The sequence below is a fragment of the Chinchilla lanigera genome, unplaced genomic scaffold (assembly GCF_000276665.1).
Source record: "Chinchilla lanigera isolate Chin_1 unplaced genomic scaffold, ChiLan1.0 scaffold00071, whole genome shotgun sequence".
NCBI classification, from domain to species: Eukaryota; Metazoa; Chordata; class Mammalia; order Rodentia; family Chinchillidae; genus Chinchilla; species Chinchilla lanigera.
Genome location: NW_004955472.1, coordinates 1774640 through 1799609, shown reverse-complemented (window position 1 = coordinate 1799609; position 24970 = coordinate 1774640). Strand labels below are relative to the sequence as shown.

The window sequence follows — 24970 nt, the reverse complement described above, 5'->3', positions numbered from 1 at the left end:
ACAACCCAAATGCCCATCAACGAGCAATGAATAAAAAAGATGTGGTATTTTTGTACAATAGAGTACTACTCAGCCTAAGCCATAAAGGATAAACTTGAGACTTTTATAGGTAAAGGGATGCAACTCAAGACCATACTCCTTAGTGAAATGAATCAGACTCACATGTGTAAACTTCATATTGTCTCACTGGTGAGAAACTTGAAGAGTAAATAAGGTCTAAAATGTACAATAGATATTGTGAAATGGGAAGAAAAGGAAAAGGGAGCACTTGGGAGGCTGAGGTAGGAGGATTGTTGGGAGTTCGAGACCAGCCTGGACTACAAAATGAGCTCAAGGCCAGCCTGACCTGCATAGTGAGACCCTGTCTCACAAAGAAAAAAAAAAAAAAAAAAAAAAAAACTAGGATGGGTGAAAGGAGAAAGGAAGAAAGGGAAAGGAGAGAAAATGCAAGTTAGTTACACTGTTAGCGTCTCTTAATTCATAGAAAAGGAAGGTTTGTGCTTATATTGATTGAAGAACTTTTTATGCCCATATTTTGTGCTCTGAATAACTCCTTTAAAGATAATAATATGCAATGTATTAACTACTGTTATTCTCCTATCATCTCATTATGAAATTTTGTTTTACTTTTTCTCTATAATAAAAATAAAAATAAAAAGGACCCTAAATCTGATTCTCGGGACTCCAAGAAGAGTTTGATGACTACACTCACCTACCACTACTACAGAAAACCAGGTCACCTCAGGTGGGACTGTGATAAGAACCATCACAAGAGGCCCCTGAGTCATGTCCTGATTGCAAAAGTGACACTGGAAGTTGGACTGCCCCCTGTGGCAGAGGCCCCAAGGATCAGACCTATCTTACCAGTCGGTCCAGCAAGATTGAAAGGCCTTGGTGTGCACCCTACCTTCTCCCAGCCAGGCTGTCATCTCCATGGAGGAGCCCTGGCTAATCATGACTATGGAGGGAAAAGAAACCAGTCTTTTCCTGGGCACTGGTGCGTGTCTCTCAGTCCTTCTTTTCAACCCTGGCCTTCCTTAAAGGCCTCATACTTTAGTAAAAGGAGTAACGGGAGAGGAGATAACTTGCTATTTCTCACAACCCTGAGGCTATAACTGGGATGGCTTTCTCTTCATTCATTGCTTTTAAATTATGCCTGAAAGTCTAGTTCCCCTCCTGGGGAGAGATATCTTACCTTAAATACTGTAATATACATGCATCCAGGTCAAGTACTCTGCGTCCCCTCATTGAGACAGAAATAAACCCTGAAGTATGGGCAACTAAAGGTTGAATAGGAACAGCAATAAGAGCTGCCCTGGTACAAATACATCTCAATGATCCTACTATTTTTCCTCACTGAGACAATACCCTCTAAAGCCTGAAGTTAAAAGAAAACTATTGCCTGTAATTGACAACTTAAGGGTACAAGGTCTACTTACACATTGTCACAGCCCTTGCAACACTCAAATCTTAGGAATTCAAAAACGCAGTGGGGAGTAGAGGTTGTTATAGGACCTTAGACTGGTAAATGAGGCAATACTGTGCATTTGCATGGTGGTACCTAACCTGCACACTCTCCTTTCTCAGATCCCAGAAGATGCCAGTTGGTTTTCCATGTTAGATTTAAAAGATGCCTTCTTTTGTATTTCTTTATAGACAGATTCCTAGTTTCTTTTTAAATTTTATTTATGTATTTATTTTTTGAGACAGGGTCTCGCTATGCTGTTCAGGCTGGCCTTGAGCTCACTTTGTAGCCCAGGCTGGTCTTGAACTCACAACAATCCTCCTGCCTCAGCCTCCCAAGTGCTGGGATTACAGGCATGTGCCACCATGCCCGGCTCCCAGGCTGGTCTTGAACTTGCAATGCTCCTCCTGCTTCAGCCTCCCGAATGCTGGGACTGTAGGCATGTGCCACCATGCCCGGCTCCCAGGCTGGTCTTGAACTTGCAATGCTCCTCCTGCTTCAGCCTCCCGAATGCTGGGACTGTAGGCATGTGCCACCATGCCTGGCCAGATTGCTAGTTTCTTTTTGCCTTTGAAAGTCCTCATGACCAGGCCTCTCAACTGACTTGGACTATGCTTTCTCAAGGGTTCAGAGACAGTCTTCATCTTTTTGGAAAGTGCTCTCCTATGACTTGGCATGTTTTGAATTTTCTCAAATCACAGTCCCACAATATGTAGATGATACACTGTTATGTGTCCCCTCAGAAGAGATCTCTAGCCAAGGGCCCCCATGCTCTGCTGAATTTTCTAGCTGGCCGAAGTTAAAAGATCTCTAGGTTTAAGATACAACTTTGCAGGCTTGAGGTAAAATACTTGGGCCTTATGATATCTAAGGGGACTTGAAGGTTGCAGGGAGAGAGAAGTAAACCAATACTTTCCTTCCTGTAGCCCAAGACTCTAAAAAAGCTAAGGGCATTCCTAGGAATTACAGGGTTTTGTTACCTTTAGATAGCAGGCTACAGTGAGGTCATATGGTCCCTCTATTAGCTTATACAGGAAGCCCAAAAGGCAGATACCCATATTCTAACCTGGGAACTTGATTTCCTAACTGCATTCCAGAAGCTTAAACAAGCACTTCTAAATGCTCTAGCACTGAGCCTACCAACAGGACACCATTTCAATCTGTATGCTGAAGAAAGGCAGGGCATAGCTTTGGGAGTTCTTATGCAGGATTGAGGACCTGCTGACAGCCCGTAGCATATCTGAGTCATGAATTAGATATTGTAACAAATGGATGGCATGTGTGCCTTGGAGCTGTGGCTGCTGTAGCTCTCCTTGTAGGTATCCAAGCTGACTTTAGGTAAAGATCTCACTGTGAATATACCTCACAATGTGGCAGGTCTTCTTTCTTCCAAAGAGAGCCTATAGCTATCAGATAACTAACTTCTTAAATACCAGGCTCTACTTCTAGAAGGACCAGCCATTCAAATAAAGATATGTTCCTCCTTAATCCCTTTCTACTAGAAAAAGAAGAAATAGAGGCTGAAAGACATGACTGTGCACAAGTAATTCTCTATACATACACAGCCAGAGACGAGACGTTACACACAACCCTTACTGACCCCATTTGAGCTTCTTCTGCCATGGCAGCCCCTTCATGGAAAATGGGACAAGAAAGGCAGAGTGTGCAGTAGTGACTCTATATCAGACACTTGAAAGATCCACTCTGGGACTAATACCAGCTGGCACAACTCATAGCTCTGACAAGGGCTTTGCAATTCAGTGAAGGACAGAAAGTCAGTATTTAGCCATTACTTATACTAATTCAAAGTAAGCCTCTATAGACTCTAGTAGAGCCTGTAAGTAAGAGTAAGGATCCTATCATGAGAGCCAACAATCATAGGTATAAAGACGGCTACTTTCAGATACGGGACGAGTATATGTGGTTAACTCCAACTATAGGATGACGTAGTGGAAAGGCCCCCTGATGTTGGGAACAAAGAATCATTCCTATTGTCACCGGCCTAACCCCACTAAAATACTTGTGATGGATACCTCCTGAGCAGTGTATACACACCATAACCGTACAGGTCAAAGACTGGTTTACAACAGACTTCTTTAATCTCTCTGGACTTATTATTATTATTTGTTTTTGTTTTTGTTACTGAGAATTGAACTCATGACCTCAGGTTTGCCAGGCAAGCGCTTATGCCACTGAGCTATTCCCTGGCCCCTAATTGTTTCTTTTTTGGTATTGGGAATCAAACTCAGGACCTTGCGCTTGCCAGGCAGGCACTTATGACTCTGAGCTACATCCCTGGCCCCGAATTATTGGGTGAAATTACTTTTTTTTTTAGTACTGGGAATCGAACTCACGACCTCACCCTTGCCAGGGAGGCTTCTGGGCCACGGACCTATATCCCTGGCCCCCTTGGAATTAGATGGGAAACCCCCAATGACACTCATTGGCCCTGTGGAACCAATCTGTGGCCCTGGAAAAATAAGGAGATGTACACTGGGATTTGCATGATTACAGGGCAAAAGTGTCAGAAATATTGACAAACCTACAAACCTACCCAATCTACAACATTGATGGTCTAGAAATGTGTTTCATTGCTATGATCATCTGGCTTTTATCTTTACCTGTTCCTTAGGATTAGAGGATGTCACGCAACACAAGGCCTTGACTAACTATACTCAACTGGACTTAAATGAGACTTCAACTGGTCTCTCTTTTCTGAATGAAAAAGTAAAATTAACGAGGCAAGTTGTCCTCCCAAATCAGATGGCATTAGATATCCTAACGGCAGCACAAGGGGGTACTTGTGCCATAAAAGCTAAATGCTGTGTGTATATTCCTGATCCTTTTGCTAATATCTTGATAGTTGTTCAAGATATTAAACGACAGTTTAATGCCATCCCGGATTCTGAAATTTCATGGACTTTTTCCTTATCCTCTGTGGGAGGCTATTACTGGCTCTTCCTGGTGTAAACATTTGTTGGTTGTATTTATAATAGTCTTTTTGATATTTGCCCAATGCATACTTAACTATTTCTTTGGTCTTGTCTCCTCCAGACTTAAAGCTCAAGACAAGAACACCTGGTGTCTATAAAGGTCTTTAGACAGACTCACTGTAGAGTATCTCTGACTGCTGATCACAACTACAACACCTTCAACCAGAAGTAGCCAGAATGGTGGTCTTCACCCCTTACCATTAGTTAGGGGTACCTCTTCAGAGGGGAGGAATATTATAGACAGCTAAGCTAGACAGAAATATTCTAGGCAGGAGGACTGCTGTGAATTTGACGATAGCCTGGGCTATAGAAGCAAGTTCAAGGCCAACCTACAGCACATAACGAGACTGTCTCAAAAAAAAAAACCACAAAATAATAACAAAAAAAACTTTCTTAGGTATTGATAGTAAAAGATATGTTAAAGTACTTATAAATGTAGTAAATATGCATTTGCAGTAGACAGATGCTGTAAAGCTCTTACTAATTACCTGGTACAAAACAGGTACACAGATCTACCTATAGCATTTAAAAACACTTTCATTATAAAAAATTTCAAACAGGGGCTGGAGATTTAGCTCAGTGGCACAGTGCCTGCCTGGCAAGTGCAAGGTTGTGAGTTTGATTCCCAGTACTGGGAAAAAAACCAAAAAAAAAAAAAAAATTTTTTTTCAAACATTATAAAGTTGGAATGGTAGCATAAACCCCATGTTAACCACCCCTAGGTCCTTCAATTATCAAAACATGCCAAGACCACTTCCTCTATCCTTAATTTCCTTTGCTGAAATATTTTAAAGTAAATTCCAGATATGTCATTTTATTCCCAAATTCACTTTTTAAAATGAACATTTTTGGGGGCTAAGAATATAGTTCAGTGGCACAGCACCTGCCTGGCAAGCACAAGGTCTTGAGTTTGATTCCTAGTACCAAAAATAAAATAAAATAAAATAATATAAACATTTTTTTACACCCATAATGCATTATATCTAGTGAAATTTAAAGAAGTTATCTGATGTCTTATGCCCAATACACCATGTAAATTCTATAATTATCTCAATTTATTTATTTATTTATTTGCAATAGTGGGGACTGAACCCAGTGCCTTTGCACTAAGCTACATTGCCACCCTTTTTTAAAATTTTGACACAGGGTCTTGCTAAGTTGTCCAAGCTGGGCTTGAACCTCAATCCTCCTGCCTCAACCTCCCAAAATGCTGGGAATATATCATATATATATAATACATATCACATTTAAAAATATCTCTTTATAAAAAATATCTTTTTGTTCAAATCAGAATCTAAGCAAGTTCCACATATATGGTTATGTGGCTAATTTGGGGGGTGGTGCATGATAGGCTCATAAATCATTTTCTCTGTACAGGGTAGTCCCACACCAACTCCTCCCCCCATTCCATTCCACTGACTTGTTATAGAAACAAAGTATGTTCCAAGCATACACTGTACTTATACTAAAAAAATCACTGTTTAATCTGAAATTCAAATTTAACTATCCTATTTTGATTTGGCCGAATCTGGCAAGCCTGCATTAGAATCAGCTTCTCCATTTCTGGCAAAAATATTTCATAGGCGTTAGCATGTGCTTCATACCTATCACACTTTTTATATATATATATATAAATATCTACTAGGACTGCAGCCTGATCCCTTCCTTGTGAAATTTTCTCAACATCGAGTTAATCCAATGGTTTAACCCTTTGATGATCTGTACCTACTTTAATTAGGGACTCCAAGATGGTGATTTTTTTTCTACTTTTTGTTTTGTTTTGTTGAGACCTCCTATGTAGTTCAGGTTGGCCTTGAACTTACTATGTACCCCAGGCTGACCTCAAACTCACAGTGATCCTCCTGCCTCAGACTCCCAAATGCTGGGATTATAGGAGTGTGCCATTATGCCTGGCTAAAATAGTGACTTTCTCATCTAATTATTCTTTATAGAAAAACTTTATGCCCACAATCAGGGCTACTGAAGTAGATGAAGGCAGGTATAAATGTTTAATTCTTTCCTTTTAACTTTCAGTTCATAAAGGAGTACTGTCCTTATTTTGGATGGTGTCAGACAAGTTCTTTTAGATTTTATTACCTTTCTTTTCCCCTGAGACAGTCTCTCTGTGTAGCCCAGGATGGCCTTGAACTTGTGATTGTCCTGTTTCAGCCTCTCAAGTGCTACAATTAAGAGGCATGCACCCTATGCCAGCTACTTTTGTTTTTTGTCACATCCATTATTTATTATGGGTTTTTATATATTCCATGTATTTCATTCAATTCCCTTAGTGTTTGACAGCTTTGTCCTGTATATTTCCTGCTCAACTCTCAAATCAGTTTTCTTCCAGTGAATTCATGGCTCAGTTTCATGAGTAGCTGCCTATAGTGCTAAATTCAGATCAAGGGTACGCATCCTTAGTAAGTCTTAAGCAAAGAGGGCATGAATATTAGGGAAAGAATTAGCACAACCACATTGGCTCTGCTTTTCCTTTGGAGATCAGGAACAGATGTACTCACCCACAAGTAGCTAATCCAGAATGGTCACTACTTGCACTTCATATTTGAGGTACTGGATATTCACTTGAAATCAATTTTCAACTTTGATGTCAACTCCAAACAACTGGCTGCAGCTTCTAGAGGGATTTTATTAAGAATAGTTTCAAAGCTAGCCATGGTGGTGCACATCTACAATCCTCCCACTCTAGAAGTCTAAGGCAGGAGTTCAAGTACAAGCCCTGCCTGAGCAATTTAATGATTTATTGAGTCACTGTCTCAAAATAAAAAGGACTGGGGATGTAGCCCAGTGCAAAGGTCCTGGGTTCAATCTCCAGTACAGGAAGGAAAAAAAAAAATAAGAAGAAGGACTTTGAGTTATTTATAACTATTAAGAGAATACAGGATGAGAATTTTGAAGGATGGACCAAATCATTCCCAACTTATTCCTTATACTTCTACTTATACACTGGCACTAAGAATTTACTACTGACACTTTATCATAGTCACTCTAGAAAGGTTATTAGTTCATAACACAAAGGTAACAAAATACAATAACCAATAAGAAGCAAAATAATCAGTTAAGTGGCATATAGGATATATATTTTCAGTAGATTCAGTATTTCAAATATTTTAGGAAATTTGATCTCAAATACCCTCTATCACAAGTAGTTCATTAGGAATTTGATTTTTAAAAAAGGAATGGGTAAAGGGCAAGTTAGGGGCAAGACAGATGATCGGTGATTTCATTCATATTATATTAATAATAACTTTAATGGGGATATGAGAACAAAGACAGCAAATACATAGCCTACTACTACATAAAACAAACACATATTTGTGCTGCTATTCTCCACTCCTGGGGCAATGGTAAATAATCCAAATAATTCATTTCAATATTCTTTCTTATTAAGACATTAGACTGACTCATAATTCCTTCTTTAGATATTTGCACACGACAATACACGATTTCATGAATTCTGACAGCTGTATTCATCTGTGAAATCACCACCATAATTAAGATACAGAACATTTCCATTCCTCTGAAGACTCCTCAGGCGTCTTTGCATTCTATCCTTTAGTCTGCTTCTAGACCTACACAATCACCAATCTACTTTATGTTTTGTACTTCCTAATTTTATGTAAATGGAATTATATTCTCTTTCATTTAGCAAAATGACTGAGATTCTGAGATTTATCTGCAATGCAGGTATTACTGCTTTGATTTACTGAGGAAGAAAAAGATTCATAATGAATCTGTGGGTTGCCCAGATAATACAGCTCTCAAGTGACAGTTCTAAGATTAGACTTTAGGTCTTCTCGTGTCTGGCCCATGTTCTTTCCATTACCCGGCATGCCTAGTAGCTACCCTGTTCAGCTGACTCTATTGCACAGTCACAGCTGCCACCACTGGGAAAATGCCATGCAAGTCAAACGAGGAGAGGGGGTCATAGGAGGTTTTTACACCTGTGTTCCACTGAAGACAAATACGCAGAGTTCTCCTTTGCGGCAAACTCAGGCACAGCTAGGTCTCAGCTGTTAAGGTAACAATCAGAAATAGTCTTGCAATGCCATAGCAAAATATCCGGAAAAGAAATGTCATTTTTAATAGCTACAAGAAGGAATGGGGGGTGGGAGAGAAGAAGCAAGAATGGGGAGGAGGAAGACTAGGGCAGAGGAGAGGAGAAAGAAGAGAGGGAGGCAGAGAATACCTAGCAATAAATTTAACCAAAGAAATGAAAAGATCTCCACAATGAAAATTATAAAACATTGAAGACTGCAAGTTTGAGCCCAGCCTGGGAAATCTAGCAACTTAGTGAGACCCTGTCTCAAAGCAAAAAAAATAAAAAAGGGCTGAGAATATAACTCAGTGCAAAGGCCCTGGGTGCAATCTCCAGTATTTAAAAAAAAAAATACTGGTAAAATGTTCATAATAACCTTTTTGTTCCGACTTCCATTGGATCTGAACACTAGTCTAGATGGTCACAAAAGGAGGAAAAATAATGCTGAAGCTAACCTCACAGCCTTGTAATCTGGTAATATATTGTGTGGGCTACTTTTTTTTTTCCTTTAACTATTGTAACTTTGTGTGTGTGTGTGTGGGGGGCTACTTTCAAACAGGGTTGAATTCACTTTGAACTTTTTCCCACTTCCCTTGTAAAATGAGAATACCCTGAGGATTTAAATGCTGAATGTGGAGTTCTAGGAAGTTGGTATAGAGATTGCTAATATTACTCTACTTGGGAGATTCTTTATTATCTTTTAATAGATAGTGGAGCCAGTTGTGATAGCGCACTCAGGAGGCTAAGGTAGGAGGACTGCTATCAGTTCAAGGCCAGCCTGGGTTACATAGCACATTCAAGGTCAGCCTGAACTGTGCAGCAAGACCCTGTCTTTTTTTTGGTACTGAGAATCGAACTCAGGATCTTGTGCTTGCCAGGCAGGCACTTGTGCCACTGAGCTATATCCCCAGCCTGAGATCCTGTCTAAAAAGTAAAAACAAAACAAAGCATACACACAAACAAAACAGAACAAAAGGGCTGGGGATTTAGCTCAGCAGCACAGCATCTGCCTGGCAAGCGCAAGGTTGTGAGTTCGATTCTCGGTACTGGGGGTGGGGTGGGGTGGGGAAGTGGTAAAATAGTGTTCACACTCCCCAAAGCAACCTATAAATTCAATGCAATCTCTATCAAAACACCAGAACTGGAAAAACAAAAAAAGAAACAAGATATATCATGTACAGGCACAAATTCCTTATAATGAATGTTATCATTATGTATACCTAAAATGTGTATCTTTATTTCTTCATTTTTTATTTATTTAATTTATTTTTTTGGTACCAGGAATTGAACTCAGGACCTTGCGCTTGCCAGGCAGGCACTTACTTATGCCACTGAGCTATATCCCTGGCCCCAATAAAATCTTTAAAATGTAAAACAAACAAACAAACAAAAATCCTATAACAAACAAAAAAATAATCCTATAACAAACAGAAAAAATAATTCTAAAATTCACAAGTCACAAAAACAAACGAACAAACAAACAAAAACCCAAAGGCCAAAGCCATCTTGAACAGAAAGAATAAAGTATGAGGCAAGTACCTGACTTCAAAATATAATACAAAGCTATGGCAATCAAATGGAACAGAACACAGAGCCCACAAGTAAAATCATGAAGTACAGTCAAATGATCTTCAGCAGAAGTGCTAAGAGCATGTATTAGGTTAAGGGCAGTCTCTTCAATAATATTCTGGATGAAGTAGATGTTTACATGCAGAAGAATAAAACCAGACCCCTATCTCTCATCATATAAAAATCAAACCAAACTGAATTAAAGCAGGGGTCCCCAGGCCCCTGCCATGGACTGGTACCTTTAAGAATCAGGCCACAGCAGGAAGTGAGAAGTGGGTGATGGAGCAAAGCTTCACCTGTATTTGTAGCCATTCCCATTGCCGGCATTACCACCTGAGCTCTGCCTCCTGTCAGATCACCAGCAGCGTTACAGTCTCATAGGAGCCTACTGTGAACTGTGTACACAGGGATCTAGGTTGAGTAATTCTTATGAAAATCTAATGCCTGGTGATCTCAGGTGGAGCTGAGGGGGTGATGCTAACACTGGGGAGCAGCAAATACAGATTAACATTGGCAGAAAGGTCTGACTGCATACAAACCACAATTACTTGCTTCAAGACTCATCAAACTCTTTTCAGTGAGTGGCAAGTGACAACCTGCATCTGGTGGCAGGCTTTATAGTAGCAAGTGAGTTGATGGACTTCAACTGTACAGCTGCATCTGATAACAGGCTTTAAGTCAGAATCTGCCACTTATTCAGTCTATGCCACTTACTTTACACTTGATCTTAGCCAAAAGGCTGAGAAGTGCTATGTGCCACTTATTTTAGTTCACGTATTCATTATTTTATTTACCACTTCCATTTGCTCCTCTTTTCCCACACTGCCTACTTGTCTTAGTCAAGTTTGCGAAGCCTACAAGCTAACCTAGTGAAAGTGAATAAAAACAAATGTCAGTGGACAGCTTCTTTGGAAAACAGGAAAGAAACAATGATGAGTCAGTGGAAGACTCTAAGACTGCCAACAGAAAGAAAGTGACATCTAAAAGAAAACAGCAGTACTATTTCAATTACAGTTCACTGCAACAGGTGATTCACATTCTCCAAGCCTGCTTTGTATAGTATATGGCGATTGGCTATCCAATAAGCCATAACACCTTCAAAACTGCTTTGCCACATGCAGACCAAGCACCCTGAATTAAAAACAAGACTTTTAAGTTCCTTTAAAAAAACAAAAAGCAAACATAAAGAACAGAAGCACTTACTGAAGGCCACTAATTCATCAAATATGTCTGCCCAGATAGCATCATTTTTAGCGGTCAACTGCATTGCTAAAGCTTAAGAATCCCTTTACTGCTGGGAAAGAGTTGATCTTGCCTACTGCTAAGGACATGTGTTGTGAACTTTTAGGAGAGGATACAGTTCACAAGGTGGGACGCGTTCCTCTTTTAGTGAGCACCATAACAGGGCAAACTGATGGAAACACAGAAGCTACTGAGGCACGACTGTTAGAGAGGATTGATGAGTCACCGTGGTATTCGATCAGGTTTACAAGTCTACTATGGCAACAATCCTTGTTTTTGTGCAATATGTTTTTCAGGAGGATGCCATAATATGTTATGTGCTCTATTTTTGTTTTCACTGCATTTATTACTAATATTAAAAAGTTTTTTAAAATATTCATTTTCAGTTTTTAGAGGCTCTCATCCCTCCCTCTAGCCCACATTTGACTTATTTCCTCAGGGCCAACTCAAAGCTGAACCTGTTCACTGTCATTTTCACAGAAAATGACCAGAGCCATGGATGTGAGGGATGAGGGTCAGAAGAGGGCATTAGGATTGTTGAGATTTCACCCAAAGACAGGCCAGGTAGAGATTCGCAAAGCTCAAATGATAGGGTTGGTGGCCACGCAATGACAGTCTAACTAAAACAGGCTGGAGAGAGGTTGGCTAGGGACACCCATCTGAGGCTTTACAAGACATCTCTGGCCTGTGTTGACCCAGAGTACCTGAGATAGAGAATAGGGAGACAGTTTACGGAAAGTTTCACAATTCTCCCATATTGGTTTAAGAGAATAGTCTAGCCAACCTGGGCTACGTAGTGAGTTCAACTCCAGCCTGGACTACAGAGTGAGACCCTGTTTTAAACCCCCTCCCACCTGCTACAACACAAAGAAAGAAGAAAGGCTACAAGGGGATGCACAGATTCACAAAACAGTTACCACAGGCCACAGCAGTGCACATCACACTACTGACAGAAAAATTATGAAATCCAAAAGCAGGGGTAGTCTTTCAAGGAGCAACTCTGCACCAGTCACCCAAACTTTACCTCAGGTCAGATAATCTGGGCAGTCTCCCCAGTGGCTGATAACATTGAGGTGTCACAAAAGTGAAAACAAAAACAAAACAAACAAAGCTTAAAGCAAGCAGCCAGAGGGTAGAAAATAGTTCCTGCGCTCTCAGGAATTGGTAATACTGGGGGACTGGTGGATAGATGCACAAGAAACAGCACCAGAAAGGTTTCTTGGTCAGCAGTCATTTGATGGAGGGGAAGATCCAGGAGGCAGCTGAAGGGAGCACAATGGGGCTCTGAAGGCAAGTGTCTGGAGCCTGGACCAGAAGACAGCACGTACCACACACCACTGATGAAATGCAACTCGGCCCTACACGGAGGGGCGGAGGGCAGTGTGTGCACCACTGTCTGAGCGTGCTGGACGCAAGAGCTTCACAGTAGCCATGGGGCACAGGGAAATACACAGCTGGTAGGTCACTGAGGACTCCTTCCAGCCTGGGTGGGAAGGCACAGTCTCCCGGGGGATTCCATTGATGTCTGGGTGGTAGCCCTCACAGAAGTCTTCACACTGAGAGAGGCCCTTTAAGGAACAGTGTTGGCAAACAAGGCAGTTAGATCTGTCTTCTACCAAATGGGAGCCATCTTTAGGTAGTCAGGTACTCTTGATAAGACACCAGCTTTTGAGTCTTTAAGGGTTCTCTGCTCTTCCTGATGTCCCTGGAGGGACTCCCATGGCCTAGCCCCGGAAAGAGGTTCAGCACTGACTTCCCCACCAACCATGACCATATAGGCTAGGCCTGGGGCCGAGGCCTCCCGTAAGGAGGTGGGAGACTCCACACTAATGGAATCACTGTTCCCCTTGGTCCTGGAGCTGACTTGGGGGTCACCAGACTTTCCACTGGCCATGGGGGCAGCCCAAAAGGTTGAGTGCTTTCATGGGACTCTCATTTTCTTCCTCTCTAATCTTTCTGTTCAGGTAGTGGGAGCTGCTGTGGTGGCAGCAGCAGCAGCTGATACTGCTTCTTTCATTTCTGCATCATGGCCTGGGCAATGGCTACAGAGGGATTTGTGATATATTCAAACTGCCCGAAGAATTTGTTATGGTTTGCGTTTAGATGTCTCCCCAAAGCCTCATGCAGTCATAGATGGGGCTTTTTCAGAGGTGGCTGGATCTAGAGTGTGTGACACTGGGACTGATTCATGGTACAATGCTAGGCTCAAGGGAACTAGGATTAAGGGTGTGAGTGACACCTGCCCTGAGTAGCCTGGATTAGATATAAGGGATAGAAATAGCTGGGGTCAACCCTGGCTTGCTTTTGCTACCTTCTGCCTGCTGTGAACTGCTTCTCCTTTGCGATGCCTGTCTGCCATACCATCATGCTGAATCAGCGGTGGTGAACCTACGGCATGTGTGTTACTGTTTTAAGACAAAAGATGTTAATGGATGAGTTGTTTTTTCTAAACTAAAACCTCAGTATTCAATTGCAATGTTGGCACTTTGCAACAAGTAAGTGGCTTTGGGTTTAGTTTGGCAGTAGCTCTCTAAAAGGTTCGTCATCACTGTAAAATTGTTGTGTGTAGCTGTAGCTTAGTCTTTTTCACTACTGTATAATATTACAGGATGTGAATAAACCCAAATTTGTTCTCAGTCAACAAATATTCCTGTTATTTTCACTTTTTGGCTTTTGAGAACAATCCTATTATTAACATCTTGTGTACCTCTTGCAGTACAGCACAAAAGGTTTTCTAGTGTTGGGCTGGATGTAGTGGTGCACACTTATAAGCCCAGTACTTGGGCAGCTGAGATAGGAGGATCACTGTGAGTTCGAGGCCAGCCTGAACTATATTGAGACTTTGTCTCAAAAAAAAGCAAAACAAACAAAAAAAAAAACAGTTTTTCTAGTGTATATATCAGTAAAGTTGGTTGGCTGTACACATGAAGACTACTTCGAAAGATGTCAGTTTCTCAGTGTCACTGACTTAGCCCAATGATACTGTACTCTGAAAACTTTGTAATTCTGTCTTCTCTAATTTATTGCATTCTTTTCTTCGACACTTTTTTCTGCTGGTGGAGATAACTGCTTCACTGTCCCTTTATTCTTTAGAGGATCATGTTTCTGTCATTTCATTAAGAATCTTTCCCCTGCCAGGTACCGTGGTGAATCCTGTAATTCCAGCACTCTGGAAGGCTGATGCAGGAGGATCGCAAGTTTGAGTCTAAACTAGGCAATTTAGTGACTCACTGATACCCTGGGGATACAGCTTCTATGATTCTTGGTTCAGTTGTCAATACCACAAAAACAAAACAAACCTATACCACAGCTTTTTCCCTAACATAATAAAATTGTATTTAAAAGTAGATAAGCTTCTCCACAAAGAAATCTTTAAATGATTATAAACTTTAAATAACTTTTAAAGTTTAAAGAACATTTAATGTTATATTTGTCAGCTTGATCTATAAATAGTGACACTGAAGTTCTATTTGCTATATGGCTATGTTTTTAAATTACAAGTGATTTTGTTGTTTCTAGTGTTTGTGAACTTTTAGTTTCTCTAGGAGTTTCTCAGCATAAATAATTTGAAACTTTACTGCTGGATGGAAGCTCTTTCTTAGGAATATGAATTGTTTCTTAATAATTTTGAATAGCTGCTTTTTTTTTTTTTTGAGATAAGGTCTTGCTATGTGTTTTAGGCAGACATGAACTCATTATATAGCCCAGGCTGGTCTTGAACTTGCAGCAATTCTCCTGCTTCAGCCTCCCAAATGCTGGGATTACATGTACACATCATACCTGGCTATTATAGTATTCTTTTTAATAGGCTATTTTTTTACAAAGCTACGCAGCAGCCTGGGGATGTAGCTCAGTAGTAAAGCATATAGCTCCTTGCACAAGCCCATGGGTTCAACCCTTAGTAACAAAAAGGCTGTGAACACATGTGTTTTTAAGGTAGAGCTACTGCAAAAGCCATACAAGCCACATTTTGCTTTCTTTTTCACTAATTACAGTCTTTGTAATAAAAACTAATATTTTTTAAAGCGATGTTTTGCCTTTTTTTGTTGTTGTTGTTGTTTTTGCAATGCTGGAGACTGAACTAAGGGCTTTGTACATGCTACGCAAGTGCTCTCCCACTGAACTACATCCCAGCCCTAAAGAATTGTTTTAATGAGTCATCAAATGATAGAAAGATTATTGGATACTATGAAATCCACACACAAGTGATCCAAACTTTTTTTAAAAAGCAAACAAGTTAATTTTATTTAAAATAAATAAGGACAGAGTTCCTAAGCATCTCAATAAAATATACTAGGCTTTGTTTAAGCAGTGTTAGGCTTATGCTGAATAAGTTTTTGAAAATTATCATCACTGTACCCATGTAGAATATACATTTTGTCTTTCTAATTTATCTGATTAAAGCTCTTGGGATTTTCATTCATTTCTTCTCTGAAGAGTCTAAAAATGTATCATTGCTGGGCACGGTGGTGGCTCACACTTATAATCCCAGCACTCAGGAGGCTTAGGGGGGAAGATCAATGTGAGTTTGAGGACAGCCTGGCCTACATAGTGAGTTCAAGGCCAGCATGAAATACACAGTGAGACTCTTGTCTCTCTCTCTCTCACACACACACAAAATGTACGCATACTTGACAACTCTAACCAAGGCTCAAATTTCTTTTTAACTTTTTACTTTATTGGGTAATTTTAGACATACATAATGATCATTCATCATAGGGAGTTTGTACCCATACATGATATCTCTTACTTCTTTTTTTTCCCCATTCCCTTCCCCTCTCTTCAACTCCCTCAAAGTTCAAATTTCTATGGAAACTGTCAATATATTCTCTCAAGGTTTTCCATGTTGTTTTGATAATTATAGAGATGAATGTTTTTGAGTAAGAACATTTCCCTTTTAGATGCATCTAAAATATAATGGTAGATTTTTTTTGAGTGATAAAAAATGCTCTAAAGTTCGATTATGGTGATTGATAGTTGCATAACTGTGAACATACTAAAGTCCTTGAACTGTATACTTTAAGTAGGTGAGTTTTTATGTAAATTATTCCTATTTTTAAGTGCTAGGGACAGAGCTCAGGGGTTTGCACATGCTCAGTGGTAGTAGGCACATCCTCTACCACTGAGTTAACACCCTCAGCTCCTATATGTATGAATGCATTTCAGCCACACAATATAAAGGAAAACAGACTCCAAGAAACAAAGTGACTTTGTTTAAGGTTACACAGCTGCAAGATTGAGTTATCTGATTCTAAGTTTAGTTTCAGCCTGTTCAGGTGGGTAGAATTACATAGTTTAGTAGACAAACGGAAAGTCTGAGGGATCATGTTAAATGGTTGGATTGTATCCACATCTTACAATGTGAATAAACTTTTAAAATTCTGACTAAAGTTGCATATATTCTCCTTCCAGCTGATTTTCTCTGCCACCAGAATAAGAAAGTTTGAATTTCTGCCAACTCAATTTCTTCCAAGACCTAATTTTTTGTCTCTTAACATTTTTTTTGTGTGTGTGCTTTTGAGACAGGGTCTCACTATGCAGTTCAGGCTGGCCTTGAGCTCACTTTGTAGCCTAGGCTAGTCTCAAACTCGAAACAATCCTCCTGCCTCAGCCTCCTGAGTGCTGAGATTACAGGCATGGGCCACCATGCCCGGCTCTTAACTTTTTAAAAATGCTAAAAACTTTAAAATTGACATATAAAAGTTGTGCATTTTTATGGGGTGTCATGTGATATTTCAGTATGTGTAAACACTGTATAATGTTCAAATCAAGGTAGTCATACCTGTCTGCTCAAACATTTGTCCATCTTTGTAATCAAAACATTAAATACCTTTCTTCTTTTTGAAGTACATTATCACAGGCCAGGCATGGCGGTGCATGTCTGTGATCCCAGCACTTGGGAGGCTGAAGCAGCAGGATCACCACAAGTTTGAGGCTGCTTGGGCTACATGATGAAACCCACATTCCTCACACCAAAAAGAAGCCCTGGTGTTGGTGGTATAGTGGTGAGCATAGCTGCCTTCCAAAAATAAGCCCTGAACTTTTAGTAGTCATTTCACATTTCACTCTAACTCATGTAGTTCAGACAACCACTATTGTTTTGTACCGGAAATCAAACTCAGTAGTTTGTGCTTGCCAGGCAGGCGCTTGTACCACTGGGCTACATCCCTGGCCCAAGACAACCACTATTAATGGTCACTTTTTAAGGAATTATTCACAAAGTCATTGGGCCCACTGTAACATTAGGAACTGATGCAACATAAACCATCATTCTCAATTTCCACTACAACATTTCTGCACCCCAGTGTTAGGCATTAGATTCCTAGGAACATAAAACATTCAGATTTCTTAGTGGTACATTAAAAGGTGAATTAGATAGTACACACTTCCCCCCCAAGGGCAATTATTATTTCAAACTCTAGGAATTACTGTATCTATAGACTACTGATTTCAACAGAAGACAAATGATACTAGACAACTGCTTAAAACAACAGCTGCAAAGGAATTAGAATGTGATACTTAATGGAATTCTCAAAGCAAGAGGAGGATTTGGGATACCAATCTGGGAGTTTCCTCATGTATTTTTTAAAAGTAGTTACTGAAAAAATAGTTTCAAGTTTGTTTATGGCTAAGTAGCTAATGTTTTTGTAATTCCTACAATTCCTTTCAAGAGCCTCATCATGGGTTTATTAAATTTATAATTTTGGTGAAAGCTTGAGAATAATCACCTGAAAATAAACGTAACAGAACTGATGAACCTGGTAATCTTAAAAGTGTGTGGTGGATTGACAACTGGTGGGCAATTTATAACCCTCAGCTGAATTGAATTAGCGTGCTGCTGGTTGGGAGGCCCATCTGAGGATTGTTGCCAACAACGTAAAAAAGAACTAGAGAAGATGAGGAGGTGCTGTTAGGGAGCTGTTGGTTCTCCTGGAGGTGCCTGTCACGCTGGCCATCGTGATATGAACTCGGTTCTCACTGGAGGAGCTTGAGACCTCGTTGTCACTGAGAATGGCTATGGTTCCCTTTGGGGGAGCTCTGGTTCTTACTTTGTGCATCACTTCCTGGCTCCAGAGGGGAAGATGGCGCATTGTTCAGTCTCCTAGAGAAGTATGTTGCACTGGCCTTCCTGGTGTGGACTTGGCTGTTCACACTGGAGGAGGAGCTCTGGGCCTCACTGCTGCTGAGGATGGTTGTGTTACCTTTCAGGGAAGCTCTTGTTCTTACTTTGAGCGTGGCTTCCTGGCTCCAATGCAGATCCCTCAGCCTGCTGGCACAGGTCCTTCATTCGGCTGGCACAGACTTTCTACCTTCCACCACTGATCTTTGGGCCTTTCCAGCACAGATCCTTGAAACAGACTTTCAAGAGACATCGTCATGGGCTCTAGCCTCCAACTGGACTCATAGGGGACACTGTCATGGGCTCTAGGTCTTCAGCTGGGCTCATGCAGGGCACTGCCATGGGATCCAGGCCCTCAGCTGGATTTGTTTGGTCTTCAGTGTGTGGACAGATTTCCAGCATTTTTTTTGGTACTGGGAATTGAACTCAGGACCTTGCGCTTGCCAGGCAGGCACTGCGCCACTGAGTTATATCCCTGGCCCCTCCTGCATTCTTTCATACTAAACTCTTTAGGTGACTATTATAAAATAATCCTATAATTATTTTATTGTTCTCCTTGCAAATCCTGACTACAACACAGAACAAGTATTACTCTAAATATAGAGGTTTAAATTCGAAAGAATTCGAAGGAAAAAGTGGTAACCAATGTTGGATTTAAATTTCTCCCCCCCTTTGGAGTGCTTTATTTTTAAAATATCCATCTAATCCAACCTCAAGAAGTTGTTATTTACAGATTTTTGATACTCTGCAGTCATAAAATACTTTCAACAAATTATATCTCCTGCATTTAACTGGAAAAATAACTATTACAATCAGTTTTTATGAATTACCAAAATGACAGATTCATTCACTCAGGGTTGTATCTATTGGAAACAGCTGCCAAGATGGCACCAGGAATTATTTCTAAAGGAGTGACACTGAGAAAACAATGAACAATTTAAAAAACTAATTCCATTTAATGTGATCTAAATTATTAACACATAGTTAATTGTGCTACTCCAATTAATCTCCCAATACTTTTTATGATAATTACCATCTCTTTTTTTTTTTATTTTTTTGGTCTTTTTGAGACAAGGTCTCACTATGCAGTTCAGGCTGTCCTTGAGCTCACTTTGTAGCCCAGGCTGGCCTTGAACTTGCAACGACCCCCCTGCCTCAGCCTCCCAAGTACTGGGATTACAGGTATGCGCCACCACATCCGGCGATAATTACCATCTCCCTTTTTACAAATGAAGAAACTGAGTCATGGTTAATTTATTCAAAACTATGTTAATTTGCTTTAGAAAGTGTATGGATAGCCACATGTTGGCTACATAGTTCTATACCACTATTTTAACCAATCACTTATCAACATAAACAGGAGTCTAACTTAAAAAGACCATTCACAGACACAGTACTGCTTCTCATTACTGGTGAGATCTCAACTAGTATTTTTGACCTGGATATTGTGCAGTATTATTGAGTCAATTAACTTTTAGAATCGCAGTATAACTTAAGTTCACTTCACAGTAAAACAGTGTCACAGATGTGTCTTACAGCAAAAACATTCAAGGATCACTATTAAAACATCTTCACGATTCCTCATCTGAACGACTTGTTAATAACAGAACTCCTTATCTCTTAACAAAAAATCAATCCTCCACCTTTCTCTTTGCGAGGGGCAGATGGGTACCATGCATATAGTCACTCATCCTAGATGCCTTCCTCTCCTTTAATCCTAAATCTTATCAGCAGATCAAGCCAACTTAATTTACTAAATATTTGTCAAATTTCCCTTCTATCTTTAGTCCTGCCACAACTGCTAAGTGATTCGGCCCCAGCAACTCTCACGTAGATCACTACATGTCTCTTAACTGTTCTCCTTACTGGCAGTTTTGCCCTCTCCTGCAGACTGCTGAGTCAGATCAGCAGTCCCTGCTGCTTTCTTCTTTAAAATCTTTCAAAAACATCTTAGTATCTACTTTCAGAGCAAACTGCAAGCTCCTTAGCATGCTCCACAAAGCCTCCTATGACCTAGCTCTTTCCTTTGTCTCCAGTTTAGTTAACATCTGCTTTATTTCTCTGTGCATTAATTTATTAATTCAGGTTGTGCTTTTAAGTGGCCTCCTACGCTGATCAAATCTCACTACCTTTTTTTTAGACATGCTTTTACTATGTAGTTCAGTTTGGCCTTGAACTTACGGCAATCTTCATAGCCTCTCAAATGCTGGGATTACAAGCATGTGCCAACCATGCCCAGTTTACCACTACTTCTTACTGATTAAAATATGTAAGAGGCTTTTTCTGAATTCACCAGATGTGATTAGATGTCCCTTTAATGTTCATATCATATCTTGCACATCTCCATTATTAGTTGCATTCTGTAATAATTATCTCTATGAATATGTCTATGTCATGCACTAGAATGTGATCTCCTTGTGGTCAAGGAACGTATCTTAATCTTTTTTATCCCCAGTATTTAAACAGTGTCTGAAAATAAACATTTGATAATTGTTTCATGAACAAATATCTCTAACACTACATTTAAAACTCTCAAAAGTATTTGCTACCATCTGTAATCATGGGTAGTGGAACCTTTTGTATCAGGGTAATGTGATTACTTGGCATACTTGGTGGTACTTACCCACTGCTCCTGGCAACAGAATGAAGGAAGCTTGTATTACTCAAACAAATACTATTGTCACAGCTCCAACAAGAACCTTTATCCAGTCATTCAAGAAATATTTTTGAGAGCCTTTTATGAGCAAGGCCCTGTTATAGACATTGGAGAAGCAACAGTAAACCAAACAGACAAGGTCACTACTTTGGTGGCGGTGTTACCCTTGTGGGAGGAGATAATTAACAAACAAATAAACAGGGTAATTTCAGATGGCAATAAGTACAATAAAAAAAATAAAGCAAGGTGAAGGGGCTACTTTACACTGGATGATCAGAGAAGGCCTCATTCCACAGGAAACACTGAGGTGAAATCTAAAATAATATAAAGTTTGGGAGGAAAAGCATTCCAGGAGGAATGTGTCAGCTCTAAGGTGGAAATAAGCACAGCATTATCAAGTGACCAATAGAAAGCCAGTTAAGCTAAACAGTAGGTAAAAGGAAGAAGAAAGTATGAGGACAAAAAGGTAGGGGCAAGATTGGGTGGGTCAACTGGGCTACATAAAGGTGTCTGTCTTTAAAGATCACTCAGCCAATTCTGATGAGTGTGTCGCACGGGTGGGGATAAGTGGAAGGTGGGAGCTATGTAGGAAGCACTGAACAGACAAAAAGGGATTTTGACTTGGAAAAAATATTTGCTTGCACGAGGATTAACTGTGATATATAAGCAACATATGATACCTATTGTTATTCATTTATATTTACGGAAAAGTCTTCTTGTTAAACATACATTAGTATCATAATCCTTGGCCAGTGATTCAGGAAGCATAAAATGACCACAGTACTCAAAATATAAGAAGTAAATGAGCCTATGTTTCAGGCTGGTCTCAAATGACTCGTCTGCCTCAGCTGCCTAGGTGGCTGGGGAAGTGCATGCCACTGCATCTCATTCTATTATTCATTTAAATAACTGACTGAGGGTCTGTTCTGCAAAAATGATGAACAAGCTTGCTGAGCCTGTGTGGAGAAGATGGACTAACAGACAAATCACAGAACAGTGATCTGGAAGAGGTCTGAGCTAAGTTCTACCCTTCACTTAACAAAACAGCAGCCCAGGGTAAGAAACTGCTGTTCCTCCTAAACTGAAGGTGGGAAGATGATAATATCACTTATCCAGGGACATACTATGAGCAGCTAAAGACTTTCCATTAACAACATAAAACCAAATATTTTTAGTGAACTATCTGGGCAGCATATTAATGTGCTATACTAAGAAAAATGTACTATCTATATAAAGCCCTTCATACAGTCATTTGCTCAGGGTAAATGCCCAGTAAATAGTAGCTATTATTTTCATCTCTAGGAGAAATCTGAGTCTGCTGCCTATCTGATATCCATTATTAAAAACTGATAGTCACAAGAATTCTAATATAACTTAACTCTGATTTTCCAGATGAAAAAAGTGAAGTCTAAAGGTGGTGTCATACTCCTGCAATCCCAGCTACTTGGGAGGCTGAAGCAGGAGGATCACAAGTTGAAGGGCAGCCGGCCTGGACAATAAAGCAAGACCCTATCTCAATAAATGTAAATAAATAAATAAATAGGTAAATAACTTACAAAACCATCCACAGTAAATGAATTAGAGATCAAACCCTGAATCTCCAGTCCAGTTTTTACTACATGTTACAGATCTGTAGTTTAGCTATAAGGTAGTGTTTCAAACTTTTATAAAAGGGTAATAAGAATTGTAAGCTGCTCACAATTTGCAATGGCTAAATCTTGGAAACTCAAATGCCCATCAACTGAGGAATGGATAAAAAAGATGTGGTCGTTTTATACAATGGAGTCCTATTCAACCGTAAAGAAGGATAAACTGGAGACTTTTATTGGTAAATGGATGCAACTTGAGACCATATTCAAAAGTGAAATAAACCAGACGCACAAGTGTAAACATCGTATTGTCTCCCTAGTGTGAGAAGCTGAAAGAGTAAATAAGATCTAAAATATATAACAGATATTATAAAACAGTAAAAAACTTCAAAAGGAAAGAGAAATTGGGATGGGAGAATGGGGAAAAGAAGGGACAAGCAAGAAGAAAATAATATTATATATATATATGATAGTTAAGACAGTTATACTACTAATTTCTCTTAGTTTATTGAAAAGAAAAGTTTGTGCTAATATTGTTTGGACAAATAAAATACCCATACATTGTACTCTCAGTAACTAATTTAAAGATAACAATATGCAATGTACTAACCATTGTTAACCTCCTACTGTTTTGAGATTTTGTGTTTTTTTTTATTTTATGGAAAAAAGGTAAAACAAAAATTCATAACAAAACCATAAGAGAATAGCAATAGTTAACGCATTAGATGTTGTTATCTTTAAAGGAGCTGCTCAGGGTACAAGATATGGGCATAAAAATTTCTCCAAACGATATTAGCATGAACCTTCCTTTTTAATGAACTAAGAGACACTAATAGTATTTTTCAAAGTTTTTCCCTTTTCCCTGCTGTCCTTTCCCTTTGCACCCATCCTACTTTTTTCTTTTTGAACATTTTTTTCCTCTTTAAAATAAAGAAATGTAAAAAAAAAAGAATTGTAAGCTGTTACACTTGACTTTTTCAATCCTTTTATTACAACTACCACTGAGCTAAGAATTTACTATAAAAAAGAACCATCAGCAGTAAGATTGTGAATATCCGGGCCATGCTTAACACAACCGTCTCGGTAATACAATTCTATCATGGACACCCGATGGATAAGAGGCTATGTGCGCTGTCAGATGCACTAGTAGAGACCACAATGCCCCTCTATAGAACATAAAGGAAAAAATGTTTTTAAACATTTTTCCAAAGCACACTTAGAGTGTGACAATAGCTGTGGGTCACTAAGAAACCAAAAGGAGATCAAACTTGCTGGCATATAGCAACAGGATGTTTTGTTTTGTTTTGTTTTTTAGGATGGTTTGTTTTAAGCGAAGACTAACAGGAGTTTACACAGAAGTACTGAAAGACCAAGGCGAAGCCACGACGCAGAACTGTAGCAACCAAGTGAAAAGGCTAACTCGGAACCCTCAGCCCTCCTGCCTGGGATCAGGGCGCAGTCCTCTTCCACGCGGAATTTTAACAGCTCACGTCTGAACGGACGGGCAACAGGGCAGGGCAGAAAGGAGAACCCAGGCCACCTGCGGCGAGTTAAATTCCGCCAAACGGATGCGCCCGCTCTCCACGAGGAACTCAGGCCCTGTGTACTGCACGTGTATTAATAAGAAAAAAGTACACTCAGCTGAACAAGTATCTCTGCACATCTCTAAGACTTTAAAAGCGTAAGAGTTTTCAAAAATTATACGGGAGGACGGCGGAGAACGGCGTCTGCGTGGGGCGCGACCTAAGCCAGAGCGAAGCACTCAGAGGCGCCGTCAGTCTGAGTTCAAGAGCAAGAGCGCCTTCGCGGGCAGGTTCAGGCCGGGGCTGAAGCAGCGGCGGAGGCGAGCGGGGCGCGGGGCGCAGCGGGGAGCGTCCCGAGGCGCCGGGAGCGGCCGCGCTCCCTCACCGTCTCCACGCGCTCGGCGGGCTGCAGGCGCCGCGGCTTCCTACCCGCGCCTTGGTTCCCCCGCCCATTCTCACCTCCGGGACTTCAGAACTCCTCCTCATGGATTCCCATCAGGGGACAGAGAAAAAGGGACCCCTTCTGAAGAGAGCCCCAAGGCCCACGACCTGAGCGCCCAGTCAACCCGGAGCCTCAGGGAACAGCCAGGCCGCATCCCCATGGAAACGCCGCCAAGCGCCAGTTCGAACGCCCGCGCTGAAACCCGCGCGCCGGCTGGCCCGTACCCCCACCAATGGGCAACCAGGGATCCCGTGACGTTTACCTCCTTCTCCACCAGAAAACCAATCAGAAACCAGAGGAAACGGTGGGCGTTAACT

General features: G+C 40.4%; 1 protein-coding gene across 9 annotated transcripts in view; it reads right to left on the bottom strand.

Annotated features, from left to right (window-relative positions):
* Nucleotides 1–24760, bottom strand: part of Kif24 (kinesin family member 24) — a 93676-nt gene extending 68916 nt beyond the window's left edge. For 8 of the 9 annotated variants that reach the window (XR_001237083.1, XR_001237085.1, XR_001237084.1 and 5 more), the window contains exon 1: nt 24671–24755. The gene's annotated coding sequence lies outside the window, so the exon portion shown is untranslated. Of the gene's footprint in view, nt 1–6974; nt 7091–24670 lie in introns of all 9 variants that reach the window. The other variant, XM_005401086.2, reaches the window with a different exon arrangement.
* Nucleotides 24761–24970: the final 210 nt, after the last annotated feature.